The following is a 17,394-nucleotide window of genomic DNA, read 5'->3' as shown; positions in this document are numbered from 1 at the left end:
CAATCCTGCGGTGTTAGCACCATCACGCTTGAGATCCTTCCTAGGTCCGATGCCTGGAACCTGTTGACCGCAGTCTGGAACCTGATGACCGCTGCCTGGAGCCTGGAGCTGGATGACTGCAGTGGTACCTGTAGGTCATGTTGGATGTCCAGAACCAAACGACTCCCGTCTGATGTCCTGCCTGCATCTTGATGACCTAGTGTGTCCTGATGACCTCGTGTGCCCTGATGACCTCGTGTGCCCTGATGTCCTCGTGTGTCCTGATGACCTCGTGTGTCCTGATGTCCTGATGACCTCGTGTGTCCTGATGTCCTGCCTGTGTCCCGATGTCCCACTTATGAGTGCCTCGGTGATCCGATGGTGCCTTGGGGTCCACTGGGTGGTACCCTTCTGGCAGATGTGGAATCGGGAGCCTGGTTTAGCCCTGTTTTGTCTATGTACTGTAACTTTACTTTAAGTAAACTTTACTTTATTTATACCTGAAGTTGTGCGGTGTTATCTAGTGCTACGTGTCTTCTTTGTCCACATGCTCAGCTGCCACAGAATCCCGGTCGCTGCCCTTCCCTAGTTCGGGTAGGCCTGGGTTCCCCTCTGTGGTATAGAGGGTCCATTTTGCATCCCCGGGGGATGCCCACCCCTCGCCATCGGCGTGGAGGCACCTGCTGGGCCGCGTCTGCGGCTGCAGTCGTGACAAGTGCATAAAGAAAAGCACTATGTGCCATGAGCTGCCTGCTTTTAGTGGAAAGAAAATGTGACACCACCATGATACCAGGTTCATGGTCTATGTTGCTATATAGCACCTCTATGTCCAGACTCATTAGCTTAGTGCTATCAGGGACTTTCAGATCTTTCAATTTCAATAGCATATCCTTGGTATCACAGATAAAAGAGGGTAGTGTCTGTACCAAGGGGGACAACAATTCTTCCAAGTAATGGCTGGTACCCTCTATCAGAGAATTATTGCCTGATACGATAGGCCTTCCTGGTATACGTCTCTTCTGCTTGTGCACTTTAGGTAATGTGTAAAAAGTTGCAATTGTATGGCTTGGATTAAACATTTTCTTAAACTCGTCCTCCGACAACAAATTTCTCTCCCTAGTTCCCTTCAGCAGGATTAATAAATCCTTCAGGAAACTTTCAGTAGGATCAGATCTTAGGATAGTATAAGTCTTCCTATCATCCAGCAAGTCCCGTGCCATTTGCATATTATCTATTCTGTCCATCAAGACGATATTGCCCCTTATTGGAGGGCTTAATTATCAGATCTTTATTGTCTTGTACAGGGGTGGACACAGACTGTAGTGGGCCCCTGTGCAAGAAATTTTTGCCCCCCCCCCTTCATAGGGCAACAAAGTTATGTTAGGGCTGGATATAATATCTGTAGGGTGCTGCTGGGTTGTATTTATTATTTGCCAGTTGCAGCCTCCAAATTATATATACAGGCCAGCACAGCCTCCAAATAACATTTATAGCCCACTAGCCCAGCATTGCCTCTAGTTGTTAATATATACAGCCTAGCACAACCTCCAAATAAAATTTGGTATACAGCCCAGCGTAGCTTTCAGTTAATATATACAGCCCACCACAGCCTCCAGGTGATATATACAGCCCAGCATAGCCTCCAGTTAATATATACAGTCCAGCAACAGCCTTCAGGTAAATATATACAGCGCCCAGCACAGACTCCAGGTAATATATACAGCTCAGCACAGCCTCCAGTTAATATATACAGCCCAGCACAGCCTTCAGGTAATATATACAGCCCACCACAGCGTCCAGGTAATATATATACAGCCCAGCATAGCCTCCAGTTAATATATACAGGCCAGCAACAGCCTTCAGGTAATATATACAACGACCTGCACAGACTCCAGGTAATATATACAGCACAGCCTCCAGTTAATATATACAGCCCAGCACAGCCTCCAGTTAATATATACAGCCCACCACAGCCTCCAGTTGATATATACAGCCCAGCATAGCTTCCAGTTAATATATACAGGCCAGCATCAGCCTTCTGGTAATATATACAGTGCCCAGCACAGACTCCAGGTAATATATAATACAGCCCAGCACAGCCTCCAGTTAATATATACAGCACAGCTTCCAGTTAATATATACAGCCCATCACAGCCTTCAGGTAATATATACAGCCCACCACAGCCTCCAGGTGATATATACAGCGCCAGCATAGCCTCCAGTTAATATATACAGTCCAGCAACAGCCTACAGGTAATATATACAGTGCCCAGCACAGACTCCAGGTAATATATAATACAGCCCAGCACAGCCTCCAGTTAATATATACAGCCCAGCACAGCCTCCAGGTAATATATACAGCCCAGCATAGCCTCCACTCCAGGTAATATATACAGTCCAGCATAGCTTTAAGGTAATAGATACAGTCCAGCATAGCCTTCAAGTAATACAGCCCAAAATAGCCTCCAGGTAATATATACAGCCCAGCATAGCCTCTAAATAATATGTATAGCCCAAGACAGCCCCAGGTAATATATATAGGCACCCCCGTTTCCCTTTGTTTCATAATGCTCTCCCCCATATGCTGTCTACTTTTGGCATAGTGCCTCGCCCTATGTGGCCCCTCCAGTTTATGCTGCTTCTCCCCTTGTGGCCCCTCCCAGTTTATGCTGCTTCTCCCCCTATGTGGGCCGCCCAATTCATGTTTCTTCTCTCCCATGAGCTGCCCCATTCATGAGGAGCCAAGAATCTCACCGAGGGGCCCCCCCATTCAAGAGCAGCCATGCTTCTCCCCAGGGGCCCCCCATTCATGAGCAGCCAAGGCCATGCTTCTCCCCAGGCCAGGGGTCCCCCCATTCATGAGCAGCCAGACCATGCTTCTCCCCAGGCCAGGGCCCCCCTCATTCATGAGCAGCCAAGCATCTCCCCCAGGGCCCCCCCATTCATGAGCAGCCATGCTTCTCCCCAGGGGCCCCCCCATTCATGAGCAGCCAAGGCCATGCTTCTCCCCAGGCCAGGCCCCCCCCATTCATGAGCAGCCAGGCCATGCTTCTCCCCAGGCCAGGGCCCCACCCCATTCATGAGCAGCGAGGCCATGCTTCAAGTTCTCCCCAGGCAAGGGCCCCCCCATTCATGAGCAGCCAGACCATGCTTCTCCCCAAGCCAGAGGCCCCCCATTCATGAGCAGCCAGGCCATCATGCTTCAGTTCTCCCCCAGGACGGAGCCACCCAAAATCATGCCTGCCATGCTTCAGTTCTCCCCCACCAGAGGAGCCCCCCCAAAATCATGCCTGCCTCGGTCCCAGTCCCTCAGTCGTGCTCAGCTCTGGTACTCTTACCTGGAGCAGGCAGGGCAGGCTAGACCAAGAGGATCTTCATTGTCCAGTCACAGTGTCCACACTCCACACATTCCTGAGCAGCTGCAGCATATGGCCAGGGGCACGGCACACAGTGAGTGACTCACACAGACAGACACATCACACACTGACCTGCGGCTGAACTGCAGACACCATCTGGCTGGCGCCACAGACACAGTGTGTGACAGTCTCCTCCCCCACAGCTGCAGCGCAGCACTGACGCTGGCTGATCTGATCTCACCTCAGCCCTCAGGGCTGGCTCCTCTGCATCGGCGCTCGCACTCAGGAGGAGTCAGACCCGCTCCTGCCGCCTCCCGCAGGGCTGCTCTCCTCTCCTCCTTGCACCGTCTCTGCGGTGCTCCACATGGCTAATTTGAAAATTGAATAATAATTAGCCATGCGGTGCTGGAGGGGCTCCCTCTCCCCCGGGGCCCCCGTTCAATGAACGGGCTGCACGGGCGGTAGGTCCATCCCTGGTCTTGTAATTCTCTTAAGGCCCCCAACGCTTCAAAACTCAAGTTCATATTACCACTCCTGTTTCCCTTTGACAACTTTCTAATCTCCTGTTCCACCATATTCACAAATGTGTCAATGTTATGGTATTGAGAAAAGGGAGGAGTATTTTTACTCCTTGGTCTCAATGAAGAGAAGGGTGGAGAAATGTCTGGATGATCACGTTCCAACTCCTCCAGAGTTTGAATTGCCTCGATCTCCCTCCTATTCAAATCCATACCATCTCTGTTTTTACTAATGTGGTATTTATGCAACTCCAGTTTACGTGCAAATAAATTCAGGTCCTTCGTCCAGGCAAAGGGTTCAAACTGTGGTATCAGGGTAAAGGACAAACCCTTTTTCAAGAGGGAAATATGTGCCTCACACAGATTGCATTTTGACAGGTTAAAAATCTGTAAATCAGCGTCTTCACTCACTGATTCCCCTGCACTGGATTCTGGGGCCCTAAAAAATAGCTGCTGTTACCGGAGGTTGAGCCAAACTCCAAGTTGCTCCCAGAAAGGTAGTAGGTTGTGTCAGTCCACCCATTTTCGGCATTGAAGAGGCCACAGCCCCTAAACCGGCCAACGGGACCCCAACACTGGGCTGAATAGAGTTGGAAGTATTCACTGTCTGCAAAGTTGTGAGACTCTGAAACAAGGAAGGTATCGTATGCTGTGTCAGATCCACCCTTTGACTCAACAGGAGGGGGCACAAAAAAGGATGAAGACATAACACCAGAGGTATATGCATTTCTTTTTGGATGTGATTTTCCACTGCTAAATTCATCCATGATTTAGAAGGATTCCTTCTCTGTTTATAGTTTCTCTTAGAATCACTCTTCCTGTTAGTACCCCCCTGGACGTTAAAGGTACCTCTAGTGGAGCTATCCGACTCAGTATAATCAGTTTCCGATATGTCCGTCGGTGTGGGATTATTAAATTTTGGTCCTCTATAGTTATTACTCCCAGGACCCCTTGCTGTCTGTCTGTATATCTCCCCTGTTTCAAAATTCCCCAAGTCTCTGATGTATTTTTTATGTTTGCGTTCTTTAATTTCCCTTTTTAAATTCTCAATATGTCTCCATAAATTTGCCTCAAGTTTGCCAAATTGGGGTGTTTAGAGAATTGACGTATCTCACTTACTTCCTTATCCAATTGTATATTAATTTTATTTAAATTTTGCATCTCGTACTCTAATAGATAACTCAATAACCTTAAAGAGCAATCCGTCAATAAATTATCCAACCCTTGAACAAACACTGGGTCCTTCTTATGTGCACTGGGAGAAATTGGGATTCTCCACCCTCTATATTCAATTTTTTTCTGCAAATATATCTCTAGACTAGCTATCTTCCACCAGCTCCTAGTCTGTTGTTTGAAAGTCTTTAACAAATTGCTAAAGGAGATATTAATATCACTCTGTGTCAATTATGTACTTGTGGTAGAAAACACCTGTTTGGCCTCCAGTAACAGCCCCTCCAAATTAAACTTTTGAAATAGAAAACCTGCCATGTTACAGAGACAGTCTAAATGGAGTTAACCACCGACCCCATTTATAAACTTCATAAACACACCAAATGCTGTCGTAAGCCAGCGTAGGGTAACAAATATGAGTAACAAATTGCCAAAAGGCAAATAATACCTAACTAAACACCTAAAAATTAACTTTTATTAAACTACTAAAGGATAAACATTAAAATTTGCGCTGGTCTGTGTAGTATAGAGGGGCCACTAATAAATCATTGCTTGAACTCACGATCTATAGAATACTCATTGTCCCAATATTGTATTCAATTAAAGGCGTGTGGATCAAGGTGCGGCCGCTGCTTACATACCATATTTATTGCCATTACAAAAGGTTTGATTGAGATTTACTTAATTCGTTGTAATTATGTAATGATTGGCTGTAAGTACCGCAACGAAAATGACAACACACTGATGTATTGAGCATTTCAGGTTTGATTGAGATTTATGTAATTCACCTAACAGAATCTGTATCACTGGCACCGTAAGATATTACCAAGGATACACTATTTATGTTATTTTGACCAATTCATTGTATTTCCACTCTATATGTTGATGCAACAAGAGATCTTATTGGTTCTTGGTATATATTCTGTGATTGGTTGACCTTTGTGATGTCAGACCCAAGGTTTCAAAAGGTCCACCATGCTCTATCTTAGCTCATTACATCCTCAATCCCCTAATCATGCCAGTCATCCAGTCGTCACATCCAGACTGACGTATACAGAAAACCGACTTCAGTTAATTCTTTATTACACGCTGAATCTTCGCACAATTTTTCCACCATTGGGGCCATCCCGGTCGGTCAGTTCCTCAGGATGAGGCGAATCTGCTTCACGGACGATAGATTCGAAAGACGTGCCCGTGATTTGCGGGTACGCTTTCGTGATCGAGGGTACAGTAACAGGTGTATAGGGAGGGGCTATGACAGGGCTTGAGGTACTGCACGTAAAGATCTACTTTATCCTCGGGCTGACATCATTGGTAGAGGTAGGGGAAGGGATGGGAGTGGTCCCATCTGTTTTATCTCGACTTTCAACCATGAGTGGGACCATATGAGGGAAATCTTCTCTAAGTACTGGGCTGTCTTGGGTTCTGAACCTTCTTTAAGCTCTGTCATTGGGGACCACCCTATGATGACCTCCAGGAGGTCCAGAAATCTTAAAGATCTCCTGGTCAGGAGCCACTACGTCCCTGTACCTACTAATCCCTTTGGATCTAGAGGCCCAACAGTGGGATCTTTTCCATGCGGCCACTGTCTTGCCTGCTCGAATGTCCTGCGATGCTCTATGTTTCATTCCTCGGATGGTTCTAAAAACTTCCATATCAGGCAACGTATATCAAGTGGAAGCACCAATGTCATCTATTATGCTACATGCGGGTGCCCCATGATATACGTTGGCTTAACATCTAGAGAATTACGCGCGTGCGGGTGCGTGAGCATGTGGGGGACCTTCGTGTGGCCAAGACGGTTAACGATCCCAACACCCTCAAAACTATCCCCCGCCATTTTAGGGCTTTTCATAAGTGTGATCCACAAACTTTTATGGTGAGGGGTATCGATTGTATTCATTTGGGGGTTAGAGCAGTTAACTATAAAAAAAAGTGCTGGCTCAAAGTGAGACCAAATGGATTGTCACCTTGGACACAGTGACCCCTAAGGGTCCTAATGAGTCCCTGAGTTTTGCTTCTTTTATATAGTTAATGTTTTTCTCTTGCATCCATTATTGTACAGTTTCCCATTTCCGTGGGTAATTTTATGTTTTTAACATTTTTTGTCTTTCATTATTTTTAGTCATTTCTTCCTATATCTGTTGGCTGTTCTGGATACTAGGGACCCGTTGGGACTTACACTGCCGCTACTTGCTCTAATTTTCTACTCATGTCATAACCGGATCTCCAAAGCACCTCTCTGAATGGGACCAACTATCAAGTCTCATTCTTATTTATGGACACCCTACATATATCTGAACACATTTTTTATATGGATGTTCTCTGCCATTGCTAGATCTTCCACTTTTATCATTGGGTCATATGGTCGTAGCTCTGTATTTGATCTGTATGTTTCACACTGCTTAGTCTCTTTGACACTACTAATCATTACGACTGTCATTTAATGTACCATCCATATGCCACTGTGTATTGGACGCTACCATTGGTGATCCTGTTATGCGGCTGTGCGCATGTGATCTGTGTCCCCCTGCTGTCCCCTTCATGGGGACTGGTGTCCTTAGTGCCTCGGACGTAGGCTTCTGCCGCTCTGATTGGCATATACACACCATGTGACTACGCATGTGACTGTTACTATGGATACATAAGGTCCTTCTGTTTCCTTCAGCCTCCAGCGTGAAACGTGCGTCGGGGGTCACCCTCTGGTCGTGGGTACTTGTGCACCATTTGGTAAGCTGCCCCGGGTCATAATTTATGTGCCTCACATGAAGTAATTACCGCTAGTGCCAACATCCCTATATTTCATCTTAGGGGCAGCACAGTGGCTCAGTGGATAGCACCAAGGGCAACATCTGCAAGGAGTTTGTATGTTCTCCCTGTGTTTGCGTGGGTTTCCTCCAGGTACTCCGATTTCCTTCCACATTTCAAAGACATACTCATAGGGAATTTAGTTTATGAGCCCCATCGGGGACAGCAATGATAATGTGTGTAAAGTGCTGCGGAATATGTTAGCGCTATATAAAAATAAAGATTATTATTAAAGATTATTATCTTGGCAGACTTGCCCTTATATATTGTTTATTAGCCTATTGTGTCTCTATTACTAATTGATATGGGCATTGTGGTTTGCCATTTATGATATTCATACACCTTGTGTGCTTTTTTGGTCCTTTTATTTCCCCTCCCCTGTCTGTCCTGTCTGTGTGTTTTTTCACTGCAACTTTATCAAATTGTCTGTGCATTTGATAATAAAAATTGTAATTTTTTTACATATTATCTGAATCCATTACTCCTATTTTTTCTCCTTGCTTCAAATGTTTATGGAGTGGAATCATTACTATAATGGCGGTTTATTGCTACAGGTTTCCGCCTCCTTTTTCATATAAAGTGTTCGACGTTTGTTTGTATCTTATGCTGGCAAAACATGTTGGGGAGGCTTAGGGCAAATTTTATATAGCACTAGGCAGTGTAGTTTTGTGATGGCAATAAATATGGTACATAGGCAGCGGCCCCACCTTGATCCACACGCCTTTAATTGAATACAATATTGAGACAATGAGTATTCTATAGGACGTGAGTTCAAGCAATGATTTATTAGTGTACCCTCTATACTACACTGACCAGCGCAAAATTTAATGTTTATCCTTTAGTATATTAATAAAAGTTAATTTTTAGGTCTTTAGTTAGGGATTATTTGCCTTTTGGCAATTTGTTACTCTAGGCAATAGAACGAAATACCTGTGCTGGTTAAATATATCCAAATATAGGAATACTAGACGAATCCCTTTAAGGGACAAAAAGAGCATAAATGAAGAATCAAAAATCAAATGCAGCATAAAATGACCTTGATAAATATTTATAATAAGAGCCACCAATTAGGTGAATGTGGGTTAATGTGCCACTTACTTCATATTGGTTGTAGAGCTGCAAATAGATCCAGCATGTGCCGCATGGAATGATGGCTGTATCGCGGTAATGGGAGCAGAGACGCGACACCAAGGAGGCATCCCTCCTATAAATGGTGGTGTACATGCGTCTCTGGGGGTAACAGCCGCTGGATGTAAAAAACAATGGCGGCGCACACCGGCCAAGAGGCGCCGCCGGCGTGCAGCGGCTGGAGCAAGAGCGGGGAGGTCAGGTGACGTCACCGGAGAGAAAGGATGGGAGCGCGTGCAGGCCAAAATAGATGCCAACGCGTTTCTAAGGTCTACGGACCTTCTTCATCAGGGCTATCAAACCATGCTGCGTCCATCCTTATATATGGCATAAACCACACCTCCCCCCACCTGTCAGTATAAAAACCTATCACACTACAGTGATTGCTTCACAAACTGCTAACTGCAGTATGGGACCAGATACACCAGAAACAACTGTCATACAAAATTCAGAACATTAAAAAAGAAAGAAATATTTTAGTTTAATTAAATTCAAAATGTATGTAGATAAAAAATCTTAAAAATGAAAAATAAAATAAAAATAAAAACTTACAACGAAAAATATGCAATATATATGTATAATGTAAGACAAAAAATTTTCCCTTAAAAAATGTATAAATATATTAAAAAGCAATTTCATGGACGGGATATCAAACATAGAATATATATATCTATATATATCTATATATATATATATATATATATATATAATATTAGGCAGAAAATTCCCCTTAGAGGATATAAGTATGAACAAGTCAAAAAGTCATTTCATGAACATCATATTTGACTATTAAAATCGACTGCATTAATAATTGTACATGGTAAAATGTGCATCAATAGACATCAATATGATGATTAAGACATCATGAGAAAGCATATAATTCCACCTCATGATTGAGGCCCCTAGGGGCCAAACAATCCAACGTAAAAATCCACTGTGACTCAACCCGAGACATTTGCCTCAAGAAGTCACCACCTCTTATATTTTTACGCACTAATTGAATACCACAAAAAAATATTCCTTTGGTAGATTTAGTGTGACATTCTTTAAAATGCCTTGAAAGGGGATGACCACTATAGCCTTTCTCAATATTAGTAAAATGTTCTTTGACTCGGTCCATAAGCCTCCGTTTAGTACGGCCAACGTAAATTTTATTGCAAGGGCACCTAATTAGATATATGACACCAGTGGTGAAGCAGGTAATAGTATCCTTAATCCTAAACACTGATTTATTGTGAGAATCAGTGAATGTTGTCTGTATTCTTTTCTGAAAATTAGTGCGACTACAACAGGAGCAAGTGCCACAGGGTATAAAACCCTTGGGACGCTCACGTGATAAACTATGTACAGATGATTTAATGGTGGGAGCTACTAAATTACCCACAGTTTGGGCCTTACTGAACACAAACCTTGGGTATTCCGCTAGGGAATCACCTATTACTTTATCACCCTGAAGGATGAACCAATATTTGCGAATGATGTTCATAAATTCTTTATGTCCAGAATGATATTGAGTGATAATGGGTAAATTGTGGATTTGGTCCATCATAGTGGGTGGATTAGCAACATGACAATCAATTTTATGGATTAGAGCATGTCTAGATAACAGTTCAACGTCTTTTCTGGCTGCATCAAGTCGATCCTCAGGGTAACCCTTAGCTAAGAATTGCTGGGTCAAATTCATAGCTTCAACAGTATAATCTTGTACCTTGGAGCAGTTCTGTCTTAATCTCATAAATTGCCCTTTTGGGATATTTAAAAGCCACGTAGGCAAATGGCAACTATTTATATCAATGAAACTATTAGAATCGACTTCTTTGTGGTAACATTTGGTATGCAAATCATTCTCCTCCTCATAAATTTCAAGATCAAGGAAATGAATATTAGTGGTACTGGTAGTAGCAGTGAACTCCAATCCAAACATATTATCATTTAAACCTGAAATAAAGGCCTCTAGGTCGTTAGACGACCCCTTCCAAATGAATAGAACATCGTCAATGAAGCGACGCCACATCACTAAATCAGGTCGAAGCTGTCCGGATTGAAAAATGTGGGTCTCCTCCCATTTAGCTACATACAAATTAGCGTAGCTGGGTGCAAAACGGGTACCCATGGCAGTACCCCACATTTGCAAATAAAATTGATCCTCGTACAAGAAATAGTTGTGAGTGAGGATAAAAAGAATACTCTCCACCAGAAAATCTATCTGAATATCTGCATAATAATCCAATTTTTGCAAGAAATGTTTTGCCGCTTCACATCCTCTTTGGTGATCAATCACCGTATATAGAGATTTAATATCTAAAGTCCCAAGGATGAATCCATTTTGCCATTGGATATTCTCGAGAATTTGTAGTGTATGACTAGTGTCTTTAAGATAAGCTGGCACCAAAGACATGCATTTCTGAAGGTGCATGTCAACATAACGAGAAAGGTTGGAAGTCAGGCAATTAATCCCTGAAATTATAGGTCTTCCCGGGGGACGTAATCTATCCTTGTGAAGTTTTGGGATGTGATAGAATACAGATATACTAGGGGATCTAATAGTAATATATTGAAATTCCTTTTTATTTAATAAACCACTCTGCTAATATACTTAATTTCTTGACGAATCGGGTGGTAGGGTCCCCATTTAATTTCTTATAGGTGACTGTGTCCCCCAGTAGTCTTAAAGATTCTTGATGATACATATTGTAATCAAGTATTACAATGCCCCCCCCCCTTTATCAGCAGGTCGTATGACGATGTTTTTATTTTTTTGGAGATCTATTATGGATTTACGCTCCTGTATATTAAGATTTTGAGATAAAAACTGATGTTTCTTTTTCTTAATACGTCTAATATCTGCTGTGACCATGGTTTCAAAAGTGCAAAATGCACTGGAATATTCCTGAATAGGATTAAATTTAGAAGGGTTAGTCAAGTTCGTATGTACATACTGAGATGTATCTAGTTGGTTTACATACGTTGCTGTTGGCCCTTTTTTTTAAAAATATTTTTTGATAGCCAAATTACGTAAGAACTTTTTGAGGCTAATATAAAGATTAAAAGGATTGGCTATAGCCGTAGAGGAAAATTTTAGACCTTTTCTCAGTAGAGATTCTTCGTGGTACGTTAAAGTGTGGGAACTCAAATTAAATATCGTCTGAGAATCTGAAGATGTAAGTCTTATTTTCTTTTGGGTGAGTTTCCCACCTCTCTTACCCCTTTTGGTCCTGTAGTTCTTACCCGAAAAAAATCCCGATATCACGATATCACGGTAATGGGAGCAGAGACGCGACACCAAGGAGGCGTCCCTCCTATAAATGGTGGTGTACACGCATCTCTGGGGGTAACAGCCGCTGGATGTAAAAAACAATGGCGGCTGTTACCCCCAGAGACGCGTGTACACCACCATTTATAGGAGGGACGCCTCCTTGGTGTCGCGTCTCTGCTCCCATTACCGCGATACAGCCATCATTCCATGCGGCACACGCTGGATCTATTTGCAGCTCTACAACCAATATGAAGTAAGTGGCACATTAACCCACATTCACCTAATTGGTGGCTCTTATTATACATATTTATCAAGGTCATTTTATGCTGCATTTGATTTTTGATTCTTCATTTATGCTCTTTTTGTCCCTTAAAGGGATTCGTCTAGTATTTCTATATTTGGATATAGTTAACCAGCGCAGGTATTTCGTTCTATTGCCTATTGTTTGTTCTTTTGGGTGTGCACAGACCCAATATATATATACCAGCAGCGGTTACCTTATATATATCCAACCTTTATACACTAGGAAGCGCCAGTGTATATTTGTTACTTCATATCAATTTGTTACTCTCTTTGATCCCATACTCTTCATTCAATTCGTGTGAAATCTGTACAGCACTTTTATGGACATCTGATTCTGACTTTTTTTTAATAAGATAATCACCTTTGGAGGAAGTTTTCCATGGTCGTCCACTTCTAGGTTTGTCAGCTGTTCCGTAACCTTCTTTGTCTTTTTCTTTCTTTATATACCTGACACTTGTCTCTGAGGCTAGTTGAATTCCATAGCTACCTCTTTTTTGCTTTTGCCTGACTTCACTCACCAGAATAATAAGTTCCCTGACATCTGGTGACACATTTGGATTTGTCTTTGCCATGCTTTTACCAAAAAGCACACAACAAAAAAAATTTAGGCAAAATTCAACTACCCATGACAAAATATGCAAGACATTTGGCCCAGCAAATGTTGAAAACTAAAACATAAAGGAGATTAAACAATATCAAACACAATTTTCATCCTTAAATTTGACATCCATTTACTTCTGGTGTACTAAAATCACATGGAAAGTGACATCACAACAACCAGACAGAAGTAATCACACTTAAAAAAAGGACTTGTAACCTTAAGATTGTTGCAGTTTTTCATCAATTTTGTTTCACAAGTCCTTAGACAGTTCTCTTCTCCTTTTCCTGTTTCCCATGCTTAGTGTGGCACACACAGACACACAATGCAAAGGACTGGATTAACTTATCCCCTTTTTGTCTGGTCTCAGGTGTGATTTTCAAAATTCCCATAAGTGTTAGGGTCCCGTTACACATAGTGACGCTCCAGCGATCCTAACAACGATACGACCTGGTAAGGGTCGCTGGTACATCGCTACATGGTCGCTAGTAAGCTGTCAAATAGGCAGATCTACTCAACGACGCAGCAACGATATGGCGATCCGTATAATGACCTCGGCGGTTGTTGGGACCTTGTCACACAGCAGCTATTCTGACGACACAGACCTCCATAGGCGTGCTTCAGTGTTGCCTTTTCCACGCCCCTCTGCTCTGATTGGTGGCCACTACTGCGCTATCACTACGCGATTTGCTTCAGTGGCCCTGTCTGAGTCGCTAGTGCGCTATTTATTCGTGGATCCACAGTCACTGACACGGGGACATGCGATTATTGTAAAAGGACATGTTAAATGTTATGATTGCATATAATTGATAGCTGACCTATTAAAGGAAACGCTACAAAGATCCTAATTTGAGACTACCAATCGGAGCTGAGGGGGCGTTGAAAAGACAAAGCAAAATCATGCATGCGTCCCTGAGTTCTGAGTCGCCAACGAGGTCGCTCGTCGTTGCTATGGCATCAAACACAGCGATGCATGCTGGCCAACGGGACACCAACGATCAAAAAATGGCCTAGGACATTCGAGCACAATCAGCGATATCACAGCGGAGGGGGCTGTCGCCGCTAGGCGTCACACGTAGCGAGATTGCTGGCGAGGTCGCTGTTGCGTCACAAAACCTGTGACGTTTCAGCAATATTGCTAACAATCTCGCTATGTGTGAAATACCCTTTACTTTGCACAGGTTAGTTTGAACGAGCATCACATGCTTGAAACAAAGTGGTTTACCCACAATTTTGGATAGGTGCCAACATTTCGTCAGGACCAATTTGTGGTTTTGTGTGAAATGATTTCCAATTTGCTTTTTTTGCCCAGAATTTTTTGTGTTGTTCCAATACACACAAAGGAAATAAACATGTATAAGAAAACATGTAAATGCAATCATTTTCTGGGAGAAATACTTCATTTTCTGGAACAATTTCAAGGGTGCCAACACTTTCAACTGTATTATTTTAGATTAACACCTTTCTCAACCACACTATTAATATTTCCCTTAAATCTTTTGTGTCTTATATTTTCCATCTAGAACTGGCATATAATGAATAAGCCATATATGGATATTTTACTGTGGTTTTTCTTAAGTATTATAGAATACAACATAATTTAATGAAAAAGAAAAGACTGCCAGATGTAGACAAACAGTAGGTTGGGAAGGATTCATAGTGTGAATTTTCTCTCCACGATTCTCGCTTCTATAAATAGGCTTCATGGTGTGCTAGTGAGAGAATGTCTGTCCGAAGGGCACACCGCGTCCTGCCTCAAGAGCCCTGGAGATGCATTTCATGGCAGGAAGCTCTCAGGGCATAGCGGTGAAACCTTCTGTGTCCAACTGTGCAGCGATGGTTCTGAAGAAACAGATGGAGACAGAGCAAGCAGGCGGAAACCAAGACCTTAGATGTTTTGGGGTTTTTTTTAAATTAGCTGTGGCTTGCATATCTTCCTTCAGATTTATTTTACTTTGCATAGAAAGGGTAATATAGGTATCAATGAGCTTTTTTTAGATTGTAGCCCTATGGTTATAAATTAGCCTTTTTGAAATTCTCAGTGGTGTATCCTCTTAATATTTTCACAAATATTTACTGTTTGTTGAAAAATATGGAAATATCTCTATAATAACAATAATTTTGAGTTTGCATTAATTTTTTCTTCCTTTTGCATGGAAAGACCAGATTTTGACTTTGGAAACATATTTGTAATAATAATAAAAAATAAATAAATAAATCAGATGGTGTGCAGATCAGATGGTTCAGTGATTAGTACTTTTGCGTTATCACAGTTGTGATTTAGATTTTATTTAGTCCAAAACATGCATATAGTATCCCTATGTTTGTATGGGTTTCCTGAAACACTTTTATTGTTATTATTTATTATTATTACAATTATTATTTATTTGTAGTGCACAAATTGTTTTCATGGTGCTGTACTTGAGAAGGTGTAACATACAAAATACAAATACAATATTACTATGAACGAACTAATAGTAACAGACAAAATGAAAGAGAAAAAGGAAAGCACACCTTGCACAAATCATACTAAGAAAAAACAATCTCAGAGTTGGAAGTTCTCACCTGAGCTTGTTGTGCAAGAGCAGGCACAACACTGAGGATTAGTGAGGTCAATCCGAATCGCTGCTGCTCCTCCCGTTGGACTCCATTGAAATCCAGATAGAAATCTAAGGAAGTGAGAAAAATGGTGGTTTGGTTCAGCGCAATAGGTAATAGTGACAGACAGGAGAGGAGAGGACCTTACCCTTGAGGTATTACATTCTAAACATAAATACTTTATTAATTGGTTATTTAGCTTACTATGCGTGCCCTTCAGCCATCTCTTCTGATGCCTTGGGTCTGTGTTTCTACCCAGACCTATAGCTTTGTAAATCTGCATCACAGTTTCAGAGATAGGGGAATTTTTAGTTGGTGCTAATTTTTATGGTCTTCACCAAGGGGTCGTGACTTACATGACCCTTTTGGACATATCTTTAGACTGCTCTGAATTATTACCCTGTGAGCCACGGTCATTTGGTGAAAAAAGGCCCTTACCTCTAGAATCTTAACCCATTTCTGACAGCTGACATACTATACCATTCATGTGACCTGGGCCTGTCGGACCATGGACGATATAGTATGTCTTCGCGATCGGGCACGCACACGGGTGGTGCGCGGCCGATCGTGGCCGGGTGTCAGCTGTTTCTCACAGCTGACATCCGGCACTAAGTGCCAGGAGCGGTCAGAGACTGCTACCGGCACTTTAACCCTCGGAATGCATCGAACACGATCACAGCATTCCAGGAGCAGGCAGAGGGCTGACAGCCCCTCTGCCTTTGGATCGGAGATCCCGCGGCTTGGCCAATCCCTGCCATGGTAACCTGATGTCGTCACAACGACATCTGGGTTACCAGAGCTGAGAAACTTCCTGTCATGCGCAGTGCAATCAGCCTGCAAAAAATGAATATATTCTATCACTAAATAAATATTTAAATTAAAAAAAATCTAAACAATAAAAGTACACATATTTGGTATCGCCGTGTCCGTAACGACCCAACCTATAAAACGGTCCCACTAGTTAACCCCTTTAGTGAACACCATAAAAAAAGGCAAAAAACAATGCTTTATCATCACACCCCCGAACAAAAAGTAGACTAACACGCGATCAAAAAGACGGATATAAATAAACATGGTACCGCTAAAAACGTCATCTTGTACCGCAAAAAACAAGCCCCCATACAGCTCCATCACCAGAAAAATAAAAAAGTTATAGCTCGCAGAATAAAGTGAGGCAAAAATAATAATTTTTTGTATAAAATAGTTTTTATAGTATAAAAGAGCCAAAACATTAAAAAAAGATATAAATGAGGTATTGCTGTAATTGTACTAACCCGAAGAATAGAATTGCATTATCAATTTTACCACAAACAAATTCACGAATTGCTGGTTTTTGTTCATTCTGCCTCCCAAAAATCGGAATAGAAAGCGATCAAAAAATGTCATGTGCCCAAAAATGGCAGCAATAAAAATGTCAACTTGTCCCGCAAAAAACAAAACCTCACCTGACTCTGTGGGCCAAAATATGGAAAAACTATAGCTCTCAAAATATGGTGATGCAAAAACTATTTTTTGCAATAAAAAGCATCTTTTAGTGTGTGAAAGCAGCCAAACAGAAAAACCCGCTATAATGCCTCTTTCACACGTCCTGATATTTCCAGTATGGGAGATGTCAGTGTCCGTGTGTCTTATACTTACGGCACACGTGTGGCATGCGTGTGTCGCATCAGTACCACACGG

This window comes from Dendrobates tinctorius, unplaced genomic scaffold (assembly GCF_039654945.1).
Source record: "Dendrobates tinctorius isolate UK_male_01 unplaced genomic scaffold, ASM3965494v1 ptg000086l, whole genome shotgun sequence".
Taxonomy (NCBI): Eukaryota; Metazoa; Chordata; class Amphibia; order Anura; family Dendrobatidae; genus Dendrobates; species Dendrobates tinctorius.
This window is presented reverse-complemented; position numbering follows the sequence as displayed.